The following is a 19,827-nucleotide window of genomic DNA, read 5'->3' on the forward strand; positions in this document are numbered from 1 at the left end:
TTGCAAAGAAGTAGAATTCACTTCAAGGAGAAGAAAAGGAACTGATTGTATTATATGTCTATACTTAATATTGAACTATAGACAGTTTTCCATATATGTTACTTATATGATTGTTAAAGCACCTTAAAGTGTCATTATCATAAACATAATATATTTCAAACGTTATCTATTTTAGTGAAAGATAAGTATAAATATTTCATTGCGCACTAAAAGTAAGAAAACACAGATAATCAAAATAAGAAAAATAATAAAATATCACTAATAGTCCCACTTTATGGAAATAACCACTACCATCTAATAATATATCTTTCCAAAATCCTTTTCTATATATTAATATGATCACATTATGTGCTGTTCAGAATGATCTGTTGAGCAATGGTATTCATTCTATTAATTATCTACCTTTTATGTCAATTTATTTTAAACATTATTAAAAGCAATTTGATTTACTTTATGAGTTGCATTATGTAATTTTAAGAGTTATTTACTTATCTTTAAGTAAGTATCTTTGGAAAGGGGGGAACTGAGATTTCTATTCTAAACTCACCTTTTCAAATCTGAAAAAATGAGCCAAATAGATCCTGCTCTGTAATAGCCCTCCCATTCCAAATGGCATTTCTCTCCCATTCTTCTGGCCTCAAAACCTTCACAAGGTCCCATCACAGCAAAATGTCTACTTGGCCTCTTTTTGAATTCCATATTTAGTCATTTTGCCAGCAATCACTTTGTAAGTGTAATTTGCAAATGGAGTCTCATAAATATTCCAGTTTGCATGTTTTTCTGTGTACAGAGCATTCACATTTGATGGTGTAATTTCATTTTAGTTAAGGAAAATTTTATGCATTTGGAATTCTTTTAGTTCCCAACATGATTAAACCTGGTGCTGTAGCTGAAAAGCTCTTATGGCAATTTATCATTTGTTGGCTTAAAGAAAAGTTCATTACTTCATCCCATGACATTGCTTTCTTCGCAAGTTGCAGAACAGATTTTTCACTACAAGACACTTTCTCTTCTGTCCCTTACAATCTACTATCCATTACTACCCAGAGCACCTTTTTCATTCTAAATGTTTTTTTTTCTTTCCTTGATGCAGATACAAGAGGGAACTTATGTGAAGGAAGAGAAATAGTTCCTTCATTTCTTTTTCTGAAACTTGGAATTAATTCTGTAGAATTTTTTAGCCTTCCCATTTGCTGTCCACATATTTTACTAAAACAGATTAGGAGCTACAAAAGGAAATGAGGCGATCTGCTCACATGCTTACGAATACAAACAATGAAAATAATTTTCACCTCCTGAAGGCCTGTCGTGTATTGTGATTTATTCTTGGTGCTTGAAATTAATTATGTAACTTAATGTTTACAGCTTCTTTCCTAGGAGATTGTTCATATTAATTCATAGAAGGAAAGATGAGGATCTTAAATTTTATGTAAATTACATGGGGTTCAAATTCTAATCAGTAGAACAGCGACTTTCACTTCCAGGTTTGACTTACCACAAATCTGCAATTTATAACCATACTGCAATCTTGTTTGGCTCCAAAATACCTGACAGCAAAGCTTTTTAGTAGAAAGAAGAGGAAAAGAAAAGAAATAGTAAATTATAATGAGAACTTTGTGTTACTTAATATATCAATTATTATCCTTTTCTTACACTACCACAGAAAATCACGAGCTGACTGTACTATTAATATTAACGCAAACTAAGAAATCATTTGGAGTATAGATAATGTAATCTGCCGATCACCTCTCTGTGATATCTCTCTTCTTTTTTTATTTTTTGAAACAAAAACAGTGACAATTTCTTCAAAAATAATCTCAAAAAGCTTTATAAATACCTTATTTTTAAAAACTTATTTTTAAAACTTATTTCAGATTTACAGTAAGTTGCATATTTGTTTATAGTTCATTTTGTCTTTAGCCTGAGGGGATACAGTCAACATTCTGTTTTCAGAACATAGTTACCTTCATTCTTGCTCAGTGTAATTATGTTATTTATTTTAAATAAATACAGTATTATTTATCTGCTTCTGTTTATATGCTAACTTCTTTCCTACCTTCACTGTTGATTTTTTGCATGTATGTGTGTGTGTGTTTGTGTGTGTGCAAGTATTGGCATTTCACAAAGATTGGAAGTTTATAAAAGGATACACTCAAATAAGTATCCCTCCCTCATCCCTTTCTACCCGTTCCCACAAAATCCCTATAGGGAACTAATCTCATTGGTTGCTGGTTCATCCTTCCTGTGTTTCGTTTTGCACAAGAGCATATACATATATTTCTTATATCAACTTTTTCTTACACAAAAGGTATCACACTGTCTTAGTCCATTTGTGCTTATAACAAAAAATACCAAAAACTGAGTGGCTTCTATACAAGTCAAATGTATTTCTTACAGTTCCTCACATGGTAGAATATATAAACAGGCTTTCTTGAGCCTCTTTTATAAGGGCAGCATCTATTTATCCTTAATTAAAATTTGGTAGATTGTATCTTTCAATGACTTTGTTCATTTCATCTAACTTGTTATAAAGTTGTTTATGTTGTTATTATTCTTTTATAATAAATATCTATAATAAATAGATAAGTAGCATCTATAGAACTGTCACTTATGTCATTCCTGATAAGAAAAATGTACCTTTTTTTTTCCTGAAAGATAAAACATCCAGGTTTATTAGTTTTATTGATTTTCTCAAATAATTAGCTTTTAGTTTAACTGATTTTATCTATTTTTTCTATTTGTATCCATTGATTTCCTCCTAATCTTTATTAATTTTTTCTTTGATTTACTTTAAGTTTAATTTGCTCTTTTTATCCTAATTACATTAGCCAGAAATGGAAGCCAATGGATTGAGGCCTTTCTTCTTTTCTAATATAGATGTTTACTGCTATAGCTCCTCACCCCAAGTTCTGTTTTATCAGCATCTGACAAAGTTCAATAGGTTGTGATTCCAATTCCTTTCAGTTCAAAATACTTTCTCATTTCTTTTCGTCTTAAATCCATATGTTATTTAGAAGCATGTTAATTAGTTTCCAAATATTTTGTGATTTCCCATAGTTCTTTTTGTTATTGGTTTCTAATTTAATTACTTTATCATCAACTCACATACTTTATATGTCTTAAGTACTTTCAAATGGATTGAGACTTGCTTTATGGCTCTGAACGTGTATATCATTGCATGAAGTCTGTGTGCAGTTGAAAAAAATGTGTATTCTGCTATTTTTGGGTGTAGTTCAAGTTTCTATAATGTCAAGTAGACCAAAGTGCTTGATAATGATATTCAAATCTATGATTTGTTTACTTGTTTTATGAAGTATTTAGAGAAGGGTATTAAAATCTTCAACTATAGATAGTGAAAGTAAACATTTCTGCATTTAGCTGTAACTGATTTTGCTTCATATATTTTTGAATATTTTCTATTAGCTGCATAAGCTTTTAAGATCAGCAGGTCCCCACAAAGAATGTACACTTTTAGCATTATGAAATGGCTTTCTCTCACACTAGCAATATTCTGTGCTCTGAAATCTCTGTAAATTGATGCTACTATAGCCCCTCCAGGTTTTTTGAATTAGTGTTAGCATACTATATTTTTAATGATTTTTCTTTTATCCTATATGCTTCTTAATATTTGAATGCATTTCCCATGAAGCATATTGCTAAGCCTTTCTTAAAAATCTACTGTTACAAGCTTTGCTTTTTAGTACATTTAGAATGTTTACATTTAATGTAACCCTTAATATAGATTGTTTAATAATTTTTGTACTTGTTTCCTATTTGTCTCAATTGCTTTTGTTGTTCTTGTTTTGTGTGGTTTTTGGTGCTCATTCAAGATTTATTACTTCTGTTTTAAGTCATACAAACAATAACAGATACCTGCATTTTCTATACAATGCAGAAGCCAGTGGCCTAGACAAAAAGCATCTCTGTTGTGCTTTTCAAACATTCCTCTCCCTTCCAACTTCATGGAGTCTGTGTTAGTTTGCTATGGCTGTCACAGCAAAGTGTGATGGAATGGGGGGCATAAAGAAGTGAAATTTATAGCCTTACAGTCCTTTTTTTTTTTTTTTTATTTTTTGAGACAGAGTCTCACTCTGTTGCCCAGGGTAGAGGGCCATGGCGTCAGCCTAGCTCACAGCAGCCTCAAACTCCTGGGCTCAAGCGATCCTCCTGCCTCAGCCTCCTGAGTAGCTGGGACTACAGGCATAAGCCACCATGCCCAGCCAATTTTTTGTTTCTGTTTTTAGTTGTGCAGCTATTTTTTTTTCTATTTTTAGTAGGGACAGGATCTCTCTCTTGCTTAGGCTGGTCTCCAACTCCTGAGCTCAAGCAATCCTCCCGCCTAGGCTTCCCAGAGTGCTAGGATTACAGGCGTGAGCCACTGGCCTGTTTTACAGTTCTAAAGACTAGAAATCTGACATCAAGATGCTGGCAGGGTTGGTTCCTACCAAGTGTTGTGAGGGAAGGGTCTGTTTCAGATCCCTGTCTTTGGCTTGTAGATACTCTTCTTCTCCCTGTACATTCACATGATAATCCCCGTGTGTGTCGGTGCCCTAATCTCCTCTTCTCATGAAGATACCAATCATATTGAATTAGGGCCCAGGAAAATGACCTCATTTTAACTTAATTATCTCCTTAAAGACCCTCCGTCAAATAAAGTCACATTCTGCGGTATCAACAGTTAGTTCTTCAACATATTAATTTTTGGCCTATATAATTTAACCTATAACAGACTCTTTGATTTCTATCATATTTCTGATCTTTCATATTCTTATGGTGCACCCAATGACATTCAGAAACTGGGTGTGGGAATGTGGTTGAAAAGATCCAGGAGGGATTTATGAAAAAGGGTTGGATGTTCCCTTCAGTCAGACAGACTTGTACATGCATTGTTTTCCCAAAAGAAATATGGGCATCTGACTTCTTGGTACTTTTTGTCTTTCTCCCCTTTTTTAACAACTTCATTGAGATGCAATTCACGTAGCATATAATTTGCCCATTTAAACTATATGATTCAATGCCCACTTCATGTCAGTTCTTCTTTTCCTTGTTTCTAACTTACCTTGGCTTAATGAAATTGTAATGATTCCAAATTATATTTTTAGCTAAATAGTTCTAATTTTATTTTAGTGTTTGCTTTAAGGTTTATAGTATACATATTTAACTTATCACAGGCTACTCTCAAGTCATACTATATCACTTCACAAATAGTATAAGAACATTAAAATGGTATCTCTCCATTTTTCCTTTTCAGATATTCGTGCTATACATTTTACTTTTATATAGCTATAAACCCTTTTCTAAGTTGTTTTTATTTTTGTCTTAGCAGCTAAGTACTTTTTAAATAAATTTGAATAATAATAAAATTTCTTATATACTGATTTATGCAACTATCATTTCTGGTTCATTCTTTTGTGTGGATCAATATTTCCATATAATCTATAGGACTCTTTCACATTCCTTTAGTGCAATTCTGTTGGTGATGTACAGGGATACTTTGTTTTATTGAATTTTTCTTTACTGTGCTTTGCAGATATTGCATCTTTTACAAATTGATGGTTTGTGGCAACCTTCAGCCAAGCAAGTCTATTGGTGCCATTTTCCAACAGCATGTGCTCACTATGTGTCTCTGTCACATATTGATAATTCTCATCATATTTCAAGCTTTTTATTATTATTGTATCTGTTATGGTGATCTGTGATCAGTGATCTTTGATGTTGCTATTATATTTATTGGGGGAACCACAAACTATGCCCATATAAGAAGGCAAACAATAAATAAACGCCGTGTGTGCTCCAGCCATCCCCTCATCTTTCACCCTCTCCTTGGGCCTCCCTATTCCCTGAGACAGGATGATGTTCAAATCAGGCCAGTTAATAACCCCACAATGTCCTCTAAATGTCCAAGTGAAAGAAGAGTCACATATCTCTCACTTTAAGCCAAAACCTAGAAATGATTAAACCTAGTAAGGAAGCCATGTCAAAAGCCATGATAGGCTGAAAGCTAGGCATCTTGTGCCAAATAGTTAGCCAAGTTGTGAATGCAAAGGAAAAGTTCTTGAAGAAAATTAAAAGTGCTACTCAGTGAATTCACAAATGATAAGAAAGTGAAACAGCCTTATTGCTGACATGGAGAAAGTTTTCGTGATCTGGATAGAAGATCAAACCAGCCACAACATTTCTTTAAACAAAAGCCTATTCCAGATCATGGCCCTAACCCTCTTCAATTCTGTGAAAGGGAAGAGAGGTGAAGAAGCTGCAGAAGAAAAGTTTGAAGCTTGCAGAGGTTTTTTTCATGAAGTTTAAGGAAAGAAGGCATTTCCATAACATAAAGTATAAAGTGAAGCAGTAGCTGCTGACATAGGAGCTGCAGCAGAATAAGATCATTGATGAAGGTAGTAGCTACACTAAGCAATATATTTTCAATGTAGGCAAAACAGCTTCCTACTGGAAAAATATGCCATCTGGGGCTTTAGTAGCTGGAGAAGAGAAGTCAATGGCTGGTTTCAAAGCTTCAAAGGACAGTGTAAATATTGTTAGGTGCTAATGCAGCTGATAACTGTCAATTTAAGCCAATGCTCATTTACTGTTTCAAAAACCCTAGAGCCCTTTAGAATTATGCTGAATCTGCTCTGCCTGTGCGATATGAATAGAACAACAAAGCCTGGATGACAGCATGTCGGTTTATGGAGTGGTTTACTGAATATTTTAAGTTCACTGCAGAGACCTACTCTTAGAGAAAAACTAATTGCCTTTATAACATTCCTGCTCAGTGACAATGTACCTTGTCACCCAAGAGCTCTGATGGAGACACACAAGGAGATTAGTGTTGTGCCTGCTAACACAACATGCATTCTGCAGCCTCAGGGAGTAATTTCAACTTTAAATTCTTATTATTTAAAAAATGCATTCAGTAACGCTATAGCTTCCATAGATAATGATTCCTCTGGTGGATCTGGGAAAAGTAAATTGAAGACCTTCTAGAAAGGATTCACCATTCTAGATGCCATTAAAAGCAATTGTGATTCATGAGAGGAGGTCAAAATATCAACATTAACAGGATCTTGGAAGAACTTGATTCCAACTTGCATGGATGACTTTGAGGTATTCAAAAGTTCAGTGGAGAAAAGTTAATGCAGATATGGTGGAAACAGCAAAAAAATTATTAGAATTATTAGGTTGGTGCAAAAGTAATTGCAGTTTTGGACCATGAATTTTAAATCATTATAACTAGGCTCAAACATATCTTTATTAATCAAAATTGGAACCATTACAATCAACAGATTTTTGCCAACAAGAAATAAGTTTGTTTAGTCCTATAGCATAAAAATCCATGCTTCGGGATTCCATGAACTCTCAGAAAGCATTTTTTGCATCCTGCTGATTGTGGAAGTGTTCTCCCTGCAAAAAGTTGTCGAAATACTTGAAGTAGTGGTAGTTGGTTGGTGAGAGGTCAGGTGAGTATGGTGGATGAGGCAAAACTTTGAAGCCCAATTCCTTCAACTTTTGAAGCACTGGTTGTGCCACGTGTGGTTGGGCATTGTCGTGGAGAAGAATTGGGCCTTTTCTGTTGACCAATGCTGGCTGCAGGTGTTGCAGTTTTCGGTACATCTCATTGATTTGCTGAGCATACTTCTCAGATCTAATGGTTTCTCTGGGATTCAGAAAGCTGTCGTGGATCAGACCGGCAGCAGACAACCAAACAGTGACCATGACCTTTTTTTAGTTCAAGTTTGGCTTTGGGAAGTGTTTTGGAGCTTGTTCTCAGTCCAGCTACTAAACTGGTCATCTCTGGTTGTCCTATAAAATCCACTTTTCATGGCACATCACAATCCAGTCGAGAAATCAATCCTTCGTTGTTGTTGCATACAAGAAGAGAAGATGACACTTCAAAATGACGATGTTTTGGATTATCAGTCAGTTCATGAGGCACCCACTTATCGAGCTTTTTCACCTTTCCAATTTGCTTCCAACACCAAATGACTGTAGAATGGTTGACGTGGAGTTCTTCCACAACTTCTCATATAGTTGTAAGAGGATCACCTTTGATGATTGCTCTTAACTGGTCGTTGTCAACTTCCGATGGCTGATGGCTGGCCACTGAGCTCCTCAGCTCCTCATCTTCAAGCCTCTTGTCTCCTTTGCAAAATTCCTTGAACCACCACTGCACTGTATATTTGTTAGCAGTTCCTGGGCCAAATGTATTGCTGATGTTGCCAGTTGTTTCCACTGCTTTATGACACATTTTGAGCTCAAATAAGAAAATTGCAAAGATTTGCTTTTTGTCTAACATCACTTCCATAGTCTAAAATAAATATAAAGTAAACAGCAAGTAATAAGTCATTAGCAAAAAATCATAAAGTGAGAAATGTGCATTAAAATGATGTACGGCATAACCACATTTATTTAAGAATGTATTCCAATAGCAAAGGCAAATTTCAACAATGCTAAAACTGCTATTGCTTTTGCACCAGCCTTTAATAGAAGCAGAGCCTGAAGAGGGGACTGAATTGTTACAATCTCATAATAAAATGTTAATGGATGATGAATTGCTTTGTGTGAATAAACAATGGAAGTGGTTTCTTGAGATAGAATCTACCCCTGGTGAAGATGCTGTGAACATAGTTGCAATGACAACAAAGGATTTAGAATATTACATAAATTTAGTTGACAAAGCAGGGTCAGAGTTTGAGAGAATTGACTCCAGTTTTGAAAGTTCTACTATCAAACGGCATCACATGCTGCAGAGAAATCTTTTGTGAAAGGAATAACCAATCAATGCAGCAAACTTTTTGTTGTCTTATTTCAAGAAATGGCCACAGCCACCTTAGCCTTCAGCAACTACCACCTGGATCAGTCAGCAGCCATCCACATCTAGGCAACATCCTACACCACCACCCAAAAGGATTATGACTTGCTGAATGAATGCTCATTAACATTTTAACAAAAAGTATTTTTTAGTTAAGGTATGCACGTGATATTTTTAGACAAAATGTTATTGCGCACCTAATAGACTGCTTATAGTGTAAACATAACTTCTATGTGCATTTTGAGAAACCAAAACATTGGTGTGACTCATTTTATTGCAATATTTGTTTTATCGTGCTGCTCTGGAACGGAACCTGCTGTATCTCCAGGGTATGCTGGTTTTCTTTTAGCTTTCATCTGTCTGAGAAGAGAAAGTCTTTTTCTGCCTTTGTTTTTGAACAATATTTTGTCAGAGCACAGAAATCTTGGTCGAGAAGGTTTATATTATATTTTCATTGTTTCCTTCATTTTATTAAAGATAGTGTTTCATGGTCTGTTCATTTACATTGTTTCTACTGGTAAACTTTTGTGCTCCTTATTTTTGTCCTTCCAAGTCCTGCCTTTTTGCTATGACTGCTGCTAAGATTCTCTCTTTATTATTGGTCTGAACAACTTAAATATGACATGATTTGTCATAATTTCCTTGTTCATTGTTTTTGGTGTTTGGAGAACTTCTTTGATCTGTGGACTTACAGATTTTATCAACTTTAGAAAAATTTCAGCCATTTTTTATTCTAATATTTTTTCTGCTCCCACCTCTTCTGGGACTCAAATTGCTCACTCCCTTGTAATTGTTCCACTGTTTACTCTCTATTCCTTTTGTTCTTTTTTTAATTTTCTTTTTACTCTGTATTTCATTTTGAATAGTTTTTTATATAAACAGCTATGTCTTCAGCTTTACTAATCTTTTATTCTACAAAGTCTCATCTATCATAGATGCCATCCCATGTATTCTTCCTCTCTCTCATGATAGTTTTCATCTCTAGAAACTCAATTTGTTGTGGGTTTTTTTTTTTTTTAGTATCTTTGAGTCAGTTTTAATTGATTAACTCTTCATGTAGGTCATATTTTCCTGCCTTTTTGCATGCTTGGTAATGTTTTTTGGGGTTTTTTGGGGAGGAGGTTATTTTTTTTTATCATAAATCAGACATTATGAATTTTACCTGGTTGAGTGCTGAATATTTTTATATTCCTATAAATATTTTTCAGCTTTTTCTTGGGACACAGTTAATTGGAAATATTGCACCCTCTCAGATCATGTTTTTAAGATTCCTTTGGTGGAACAATGGAATGCTCATTCTAGGGTTAATAATTTCTCAGTATGGAGGAATACCCTTCCATGTACTCTAATAGCACACAAATCACAGAATTTACCAATGTGACTGCTTGCAAGATGCACTGTCTTATGTGCTTGTCTTACACTACTTAATCTTGAGCACAATCCATTACCTGGAAAGTAAGTCAGAAGGTAGGAAAAGTATTTTTCCAGCCTGTGTTATCTTAAGTTATGCATACCATATAGTTAGTTACTGCACACATGGGACTCTTTAGTATTATGCCTGGTTCTTCCACCGTCAATTGTGTTAATCCCTTTAATCTGAGACTTTAAAGATCATGACACTCAAATTTAAGATCATGTGTTTTCTTCTTAAAGGCTAAATGTCCTACAATTATCCTCAGGCTATTTCCTCAGTCAAGTCTAGATTCCATATTCCATGAACTCAAAGTATGCTAATAGGAGCTATGCATGTACAAATGGTCCTCCACTTCCAATAGATTTAGAATTTTTTGACTTAATGATGGGTTCATCGGGGAATTCAATGCATTTTTGACTTATGATATTTTTGATTTATAAATGGGTTATTAGGACATAACCCATTGTAAATTGAGGATTATCTGCACTTATTCCTTGAAAATGGAGTTTTAATTTATTTTTATTTTCATTGATGTAATTTTTAAGTAGTTTTTTATTAATTTTGGTAATTTTATATAATATAAAATTTTCCATTTTAACCATTTTAAATGTACAATTCTCTGACATTAATTACATTCACAGTGTTGTGCAACCATCACCACCATCTGTTTCCAAAACGTTTTCATCACCCTTTGGTGTGAGTTTTGAGATAGTGAGAGGATATAGTGAAAAATACCCATTTTTCTCTTCCCCCCTACCCCAACAAAAATTAAGAAAGAATGCTTTCTGGATGAGTGAAAGGGAGAAAAAGGAAGAGACGAGGTACCCAATTTCATTTTCATTCTATGAATTTAGTTTGTACATGGCAAGATTCCTATCAAGCTATTGCTGCTATGTATTTTCTCCAATTCTTATAGGTTTGTTACTGCTATCAGAAGCAATGTGAAGCCCCAAAGTGTAAAAATAATAGCATATCATTTTTATGGGCCACAAAGTGTTAACTTCATATCCAGCAATAGGCTGAAAATGACTCTATATAACAATGTCATAAAAAATATAGTCTTTTTTTTGATATTCCTTTCATCCTTATTCCTAGTTTGTTGAGTAAATTAAGTTCATTTCTTCTGGTAGTAATTTGTCAGCTTTAATCAATTTTCATAAGATTGGTTTTATGTAAACTCCAAGGACTTTATAACTACCAAGTTTTTACTTCATACACCCAATTACCTAAATTTTATACAGTGTTTGCTTAATTAGAATTATAATGAAGTAATTTTTAAAAATCTGTGTTTAGAAGTAATATGTTTTTCTAAATGGAATTTTGGGCTATATTTATTATACTGTAAAATGTCTTGCCATCATTGTAAATAATAGTGAATTAGTAATTAACTGCTCTGTGTGGTCCTCAGAGAAAAATAAAAATGAAAGGAAATGAGAAATCTCTTTAGTGTTTTGTAACCCGATAATTTACTGGAGTTGGGTAAGATTACAAATTAATATTGTATTTCCAGTCATTTGCAGAGAATCTTGCCAAAACCAAGCAATTAAGGTGATGTTTAAATATCATGTCCAAACCTGATAACACAGGCCAAGTTGGACAATAATTGGAGCAGGCAGGCACTGCAGAATATTGATCTGGTAAAGCCAGGCCACCTCGACAATGTACTTCTGTGGTCAGAAATTATCCCTTCCAGTTGATAATTTTCATTTGTTGACTCACTTTTGTTGGACATATTTCTGCTTGTGTGATTGATAAGAATTAGAATTTCAAATATAGGTTTTGCCTCATTGCATTTGAAAACATAACAAATATTAATATAAGACTTACCATTTCTAGAATATCTCAAATATTTAAAATATTAAACAATTCTTACTACTTGCTGCCCTAATATAATAGTGTAGTTGAATTTACTATTTTTACTTCAAACAGGCGTTTTTTTGTTGTTGTTGTTTTGCTTCGATTTGTTTATTTGATTATTTTTAAAAACTTGGCCAGGTAATGGTATCATGTCTTCTTTTTATCCAGAGAAGATAAATGTAAAAAGTATATAAAAAAATGTATACCTTCTCTAGATATATATATATGTATATATATATATACACACTGTTAACTTTGTAATGTATTAATTATCAACATTTCAAAAACTATACATAGATTATCATGTAATGGAATCATCAGTTTTATATTAAAAAGTTATTTAATGAAATTAAATATGTACATAAAAAGACATACAGGGCTTGTGTAATTTCAACTTCTAATCAATTAATTGCAATCTTTTCTTTGATTCTGATCTAAGATTAAATTTTGTTCACTGTAAATACTTTGGTTCCTTGATCTATATTTTTCCAAATTTCCATGATTTGAGTAACTTCATGAATGGGAGGAAGGAGAAACCTTTAACTGTTTTCTGATGACTTCTATCAGTCTTGTTTCTGTAATCTCATATTAATGAAGAATCATAGCAAATTATTCATGTCAGGTATAGATTTTAACTACTTTGATCCAGTAATAAAGTTGGAACTAGGTTTTTATTATTACTATGAATCTAAGAGCAAGATTTAGTTAAAAAGAACTAGAATAAAATTGTGTTAAATATACATTATGAGAAAACTTTGCATTGTTTTATTTGCAACAAGACAATATTAACTTATCATTAATATGCATAAAGCATTCTTCTCATTGTAGTTATTGTAATTTCCAGCAAACCTTTCATTATTCATACAAGATACCCATGAATCTAACAAATGATAAAAATCTGAATATCTTTATCAAGCTCAATTTCTTATCTCTTTTGGTCACTGAGTTACTGCGTAGGAAACCACTTTTCACTTTCGATTTAAAAATCATGGCAACTTGAACATTCAATAAGCATTTTCATACATTTATTCACGAACATTTAAAAACAAAACAAAACATGGTTTAGAAATATTTCCCTTTGACTTACGTTAGACTAGAAAGCTTCCTTGATTTTTCTGACAAAGTTTTATTAAAAAAAAATCAGTAACCTTCAGCAGACATTCGTCAGGACTTGACAAAGTTTTGATTGAAGAAAGATTGATTCTCTAAAGTTTGAGTGGTCAGACATGCACTGAATTTGCTGTGGCTCATTGCTATATCCCAGAAAGGATTTCTAGCCATTCTCGCCTAATGAGCTTATTAGTAAAAGGCTGAAAGGTTCACAGATTGTCTATCAAGGAAGATTGTCAGTCACAAACTGTTAGCGACTCTGCTGTGATTTATCCACCATGAGTAAAGAACAGAATGGTGCTAAAATGCTGCTTATTATGTCCCACAGCTTGTGCAGTAACACAAATAAAATATGTGGAGCAAAGGTTTAAAGGAAAAAATAAGTTCTAAAGAAGAAAATCAGAGGAAATTAGACAGAATAGTGCTTTGCTACCTCCCATTTCCTTTAGTGGTAATTATGACGTAGAGGAAAAAATCAAAGCACATGCAGCAATAATAGCCAAAGCCCGAATAGGTCTATTAAATTCCAACTGGAAAAAAATATATTTTTTTTAATTTTAAAAAAGTCTGCTTGACTACTGTTAGCAACAGGTAAAACTGACTTTTGTCCTTACAGATAGAATTTTTTTCCCCATCATACAGATATATAAAATTCTTCATTTCCCACCCTCTCCTTATATCATAATGTAGCTTTCAATGCAATATTTGGAAAGGTGGAACCAGTTATCTTGTTTGCTGTTAGATAAGTATTAATATCTCTGAGCCAAATTAATTTGTTGATAAGAACATCTGGATTGGTGAAAAATCGGCAGTGCTAACTTTTATGTATTTGGTGATTCTTTTAAATCCTGTTTATTTCCTGTTTTTATACAAATAACATAATTTCATGGGCATACTTGTCTTACTTGATAAGTAGGGAAAGTATATAAAATTCCTGTCTAAAGAGGATGGAGATTGAATTTTATTGTCAATACCTATTTATTACAAGGGAAAATAGCTTTAGAAAGTTTTTTGTTTTACAATTTTTAAAAAGATTATGAAACACTTTTTTAATGAAAGGACACATTTCTTTGCCTCTGTTTTCTACAGCTACCCCACTGAATTAGTTGATCTCTCATCCTGACACAATTTGTTAGGCATAAGCTCTTCTGTATTGCAATTCTGTTAATCATCCTTGGGGCAGGAGTTGAAGTGACTGTCTTGTGATCCATTCACACCCTTTACCAGAGGATGTTCTCAGGGTGAACGAAAGAAGCAGGGAACTCATGTAATTTTTTTGCCAACATGATAAATGAACTTTAAAGGAAATAAACTAATGATTTTTTGTAGGGTTTTTGTCTATGGAAAATTGTTGATACACTGAATCTAGTAAAAAATTCTTATAGTGAATAAATTCAGAATCTATGGATTTATGAGATATAGTTCCCTGGAAAATGTTATATAATCTGGTGTATGAGGTTGTGTTATTTCATAGACCAAACATTCTCTGGGGTGTGGTGATAATCATTTATGTCATTTAGAGACTTTATCTACTCTCGTGCAGGCAAAATGTGTTTCATGCTGGAAGGAAGGACCTAGGGAGCTCTCCTCAAGTGTCCTGGACTTCAACCTGCTATTTCTGAAGTCTTGATAATGTATAACCTTGAAATTATTAGCAAAATGTCTCTTATTAGTTTGATTTATTTCAGTTTGAGTTGACAATCAGATTATTTATGTTAAATCAATACTAAAATGCTGCTTTTATGATGTCATTCCTGGGTGAAAGCAAATGAACAACACAATCCCATAGTTTCAGAATGCCAACTGTAATTAATGTTCCTGAAAGAGTCTCTCTCCACTGTTCTCCTACGTCGATCTTCCAGTCAGGTGGAATTTGTTAACCCACAGTCCTGAAAAACACTTCAACTAGTCTCATGTCTATACTTTGTTTATATTCCCCCATTAACCTCTAAGATATGTCTATAATCTTCTTCTTTTTTGACAATTACAGTTTAAAAGTGCTCTCTGTATTGCCCTGAATTCCTACTTACACCCTTAACCACCCCCACACCTTACCCCTATACTCTCACTTTCCAAATACATGAATTTTTCTTCAAATTTAAAATGGGAAATAAGAAAAACTGAGAAAATTCAGGTGAATTTAGGAAATTTGGGTAGGAAAAAATCCATAAATGAAAAATTACATAAGCTTGACTATATAAAAATTAAAAACTTCTGTTGAAAAGAGCAAATAAGCTCCCAAAAACACAAAATAGAAAAAAAAAACATTTATAGGATTTTTAATACATAAAGAGTTAATGTTCCTATTCTGTGAAAACCTCCAACTAATCTATAAGGATATAGATGGATGTGAAGGGACAAAGCATAAAGGAAAATCATATAAATGATAAATAAATATGAGAAAAAGAGAAAGAAATCTTACTTGTGCATTAATACCATGAACTATAGGTTTTCCTAAGAATTTTGGAAAGGGAAACTTTGATTACAACTTTGATGGGGATATTAGGAAATGAATATTTTCACATACTTTTCCTGGGTATGTAATCAAATCTTTTAAAACTATAAAAAGGCATCTGCACTTGGATTTTCATAGCAGCACAATTCACAATTGCAAAGATGTGGAAACAACCCAAGTGCACATCAATACATGAGTGGATTAATAAAATGTGGTATATGTATACCATGGAGTATTACTCAGCTATAAGTTAGTCAAAATTTTAAATGTGCATTTCTTTTACCAATGGATTTTGAAAATTCTACTCCTAGGATGCATAAACCGAAACAATTTTACAAATATAAAGCATATACACTGGAATGTTTTTAAAAATATTTTTTACAATAATGCAAAACTAGAAATGCCTTAAATATAAAGCAAGTGGTATAATTAAATATACTTTAGTACAAAAACAGAAACCTAATGCTGTCCTGTATAATAGTTCTATAATTCTTCATGTGGAAAGATACCCTATTACACTCTTAACAAACCGTGTATCAGTATGTATAGGATGATGACGTATTTGTTATACAACTCTAGAAATTGCACACATGCTCACACATACACAAGACAAGGTTGAACACAAACAAGCTTGAAAATACAAGCTTGAAAATGTGCACCAATATTTCCAGAGGGTCTCTGTGATATTTGTATATGCTGGGACTTTTACTATCTGACTGTACATTCTTTTAGTTCTTAGCATTTTTACATAGACAGTGTGGTCTGGTTTTTGTAGTAATAAGAAAAAAAGTCTTTGTTACATTTTGTCCTAGTTTATCAAAATTCCCTTTTCCTCTTACTGTTATGTTATATGATGCAATGATGGCTGTAGCAGAGCAGGAGTGAAATGGTTAAATAACACCTACTCCCACTCACCCTGCTGTTTTCAGTAACAGTGAAACCATGTAACAGTTAACCAAGTTACATGTTTCAGTAACAGTTAACCAAGTTAACCCGGTAAGAATAAATCTTCGTCAGAAATCCCACTTACAAATATAGTCAATAAAGAGTTTGCATTACAAATGCAGAGATTTAGAATTCTCTGAAACACTAAAAAGGAATCTACCAAAAATGGATCAATGAATGAATGAATGATCAAACAACAGATAAAGTGAAGGGAGATCGCAATCCCAGTACAGTTCAGTTTGTGACAACTTCATCATGGGTCACAGTGATAAAGACTGAATAAACCAAGAAAACTTAGAAAAAAAGGAAAAAAGGAAAGGAGAGAAACAGAAATAAGAAAAGAAAAGAAATAAAGAGAAAGAGGACAAATTAACCTTGGATTGAAGCCATTATAATAATTAATTCCCTTAGTCTCACCTCACTAAAAGCAGAATTATAATATCATATATGTTTTTGTAGATAATTATACCTAAATTGATTGTGAAGAAATGTTCCCAAACTACCTTTTTTAAGGTCTCTGTTACAGAACACTTCTGAATATTTTATAATTAAATAATAAGATTGGCCTATTGAGATGCTGGAGCCCAGTGAGAGACAACAAATAAGTAGAAACCCTTGAAACCTTCATCTTGACTATGTTGATGTGGCTGATATAATAATAGCTACGAGTCTTAACTCACTAAATAGATTCCATAAGCTCTGGCAGTAAGCACTGTCACTTTACCATCTATTGTGATATATTTATTATTATTACTATTATTTTATAAACAGTAAAAAAAGGAGAAATGTTTATTATAAAAGATCTTCAATATATTTATATGTGTCTTTATTTAAGAAGTTATTTAAAGCAAACAAATTTCACAATCTTTTGGAAGTAGGATTTTCTATTTGGACTAAATGTTTTTTTTTTTTTTCCATGAAACATTTGCAAATATATTTTTTCTTTATTCTTCCACCAAATAGATATATATGCTATCAAATATGCAGATTAGCTATTTTCATGAATGTCAAAGTTACAGATCATTTTGAAATTCAAGTTCTCAAGGAACACTTTTAGGGTGAAAATTTCGCCACTTCTATTATTATCATTGCTGTTTAAGTATGTAACAGTCTTAACTTTGTTTTGTGTGTATTTACTGAAAACTAAGAAATTGTTGATGTAGATTACTAGAGGCACTGTATAGCATTATTGATACTGACACTGATTTGCATGCAAAGTGTTAATTAAATACATAATAAAATTATTTAGGATAATGATGCCTTAATGGCAATTACATGCATAATGAAATTTTTAATTATAAAGTTCTCGAAAAGTTCAAATCTTTGTAAATGCTGCTGTTTTCATGTAAATATAGAGAACTAATGTAAGCTTTCTTATAACATATTCATAAAATTAAAATTTTTATGTGGTTTAGTTATAACTGGTTAAAATATATTCTCTATTATTATGCCCAGCCTCCATGGTGTCTAAAATGTGCTAAAAAGAGGAATCCAGGTTTGGTTAATAGACTTCACTTCTAATATCAAAGACTGACAGTGACCAGCGGCTCTGCAGAAATGATGTTCTAAAATAGAGAGAGTAGGTTGCACTTCTTTCATCTACGAGAGTCCTGACAGCTGACAAACTGCCAAGGGTTTCTCATGACTCTCCAAAGAGATGCTACTGCCCTTCTCAAAGTTGTTAAGCTAGAACTAGTTTTACTGAAAATAAAAGAGCAAGAGGTAATTTATTAGCAAATAAGCAAAACTGAGTGTTTGATGATAAAAATCAAAGTTCTTCAAGATGAAATGATTCCACTTGCTGTGGAAATAACAAATAATAATTGTTCTTTTTTAAAAAGATAAATAAACCATACACTTGTGAATTCTAAAGTACTGATATTTTGTGTGTCAATAAAATGAATACATGGTACATAGACTATAACAGGTGAAACTCTCTGAAGAAATATCGGCCTTTTCTTGCTTTAATTATAAATTTTTCTGGACATGTACTCTTAATTGCAATTGGTTGTCTTTTTGCTATTAATTTAGTTATTGTTTTTTGTTTACTTTTTTATTGACTTAAAACAATCCTAACCTATTTTACTTTCTCTGCAATTAAAATGTATAATTTCAGTAACTTTTTAAAATTAGATTTCCTGATGCTCAGGCTCCTTCTTAAAACTATTTCTGAGATGTTTTTTTCTTTTCGTACTGCATTTGGTTTCTCATCTATTTTTCTCCTTCCTTGGAAATTATTTTTAAAACATTGAAATAGTTATTTTCTAAAATATATAAAGGTTTCTTATGTTTTTTTAAATACTTGTTAATTTGCATTTTCCCCGATTAACAGAGATTGCTTCATACACACACACAGACACAGGAATATCCCCCAAGTATCTAGGCACATTATCCTTTCAAATTGAACTTAGAATAAAAGTATTGAAATATTTCTCCTGTTAACAAGATCACCCATAATTGATTACTAATTGCTATGGCCTGAATTTTGCCCCCTACCACTGCCACCAAATTCATATGTTGATGCCCTAACCCAAGGGGAAATGTGACTGTATTTGGCAATGAGGGCCTTCAAGTAGATAATGAAGGTTAAATGAGTTCATTAGGGCAAGGCCTTAATCCTATATGGCTGGTGTCTTACAAGAAGTAACTGTAAAGATTTCTCTGTCCAAGAGAGCATGGAGGTAAAGCCACGTGAGGACACAGTGAGAATGTGGCCATCTGCAACCCAAGGAAAAAAACCTCAGTAGACAGCAACCCTGTTGGCACCCTGATCTGGAGTGTGAAAATCCACACTACAGAACTGTGAGAAAATAAATTTGTTGTTTAAGCCACACTGTCTGTAGTACTTTCATATGGCAGCTCTAGCAAAGTATACACAAATGCTTCAAAATTCCCTTCAGTGACTTAATAACATATTTTCTAGCATATACTAGAGTTTTGCTATCTGGAAACTAAAAAAGCAGAGTTTTAAACACATGGTTTTAAACCATGTGTTCTCAAACATTTGGAGGAAAAACCTGATGCTCTAGTATTTATAGGCTCTCCATGGCTCCAAATCGATTCCCTTTAGTATAGCAAGAAGGAAAAGAAATGTAGATGGAATGTAGCCCACTCAAATTCAGAACTAAGTCTGAGTTAACACTTTATTTGTGTAAGTATCATATATATGTATTCCAAAATATAAGATATATTATATTTTCAATTTTCCTCACTTGGAAATTGCACAGAGGGCAAACTTAA

The sequence above is a fragment of the Lemur catta genome, chromosome 16 (genome assembly GCF_020740605.2).
Source record: "Lemur catta isolate mLemCat1 chromosome 16, mLemCat1.pri, whole genome shotgun sequence".
Lineage (NCBI taxonomy): Eukaryota > Metazoa > Chordata > Mammalia > Primates > Lemuridae > Lemur > Lemur catta.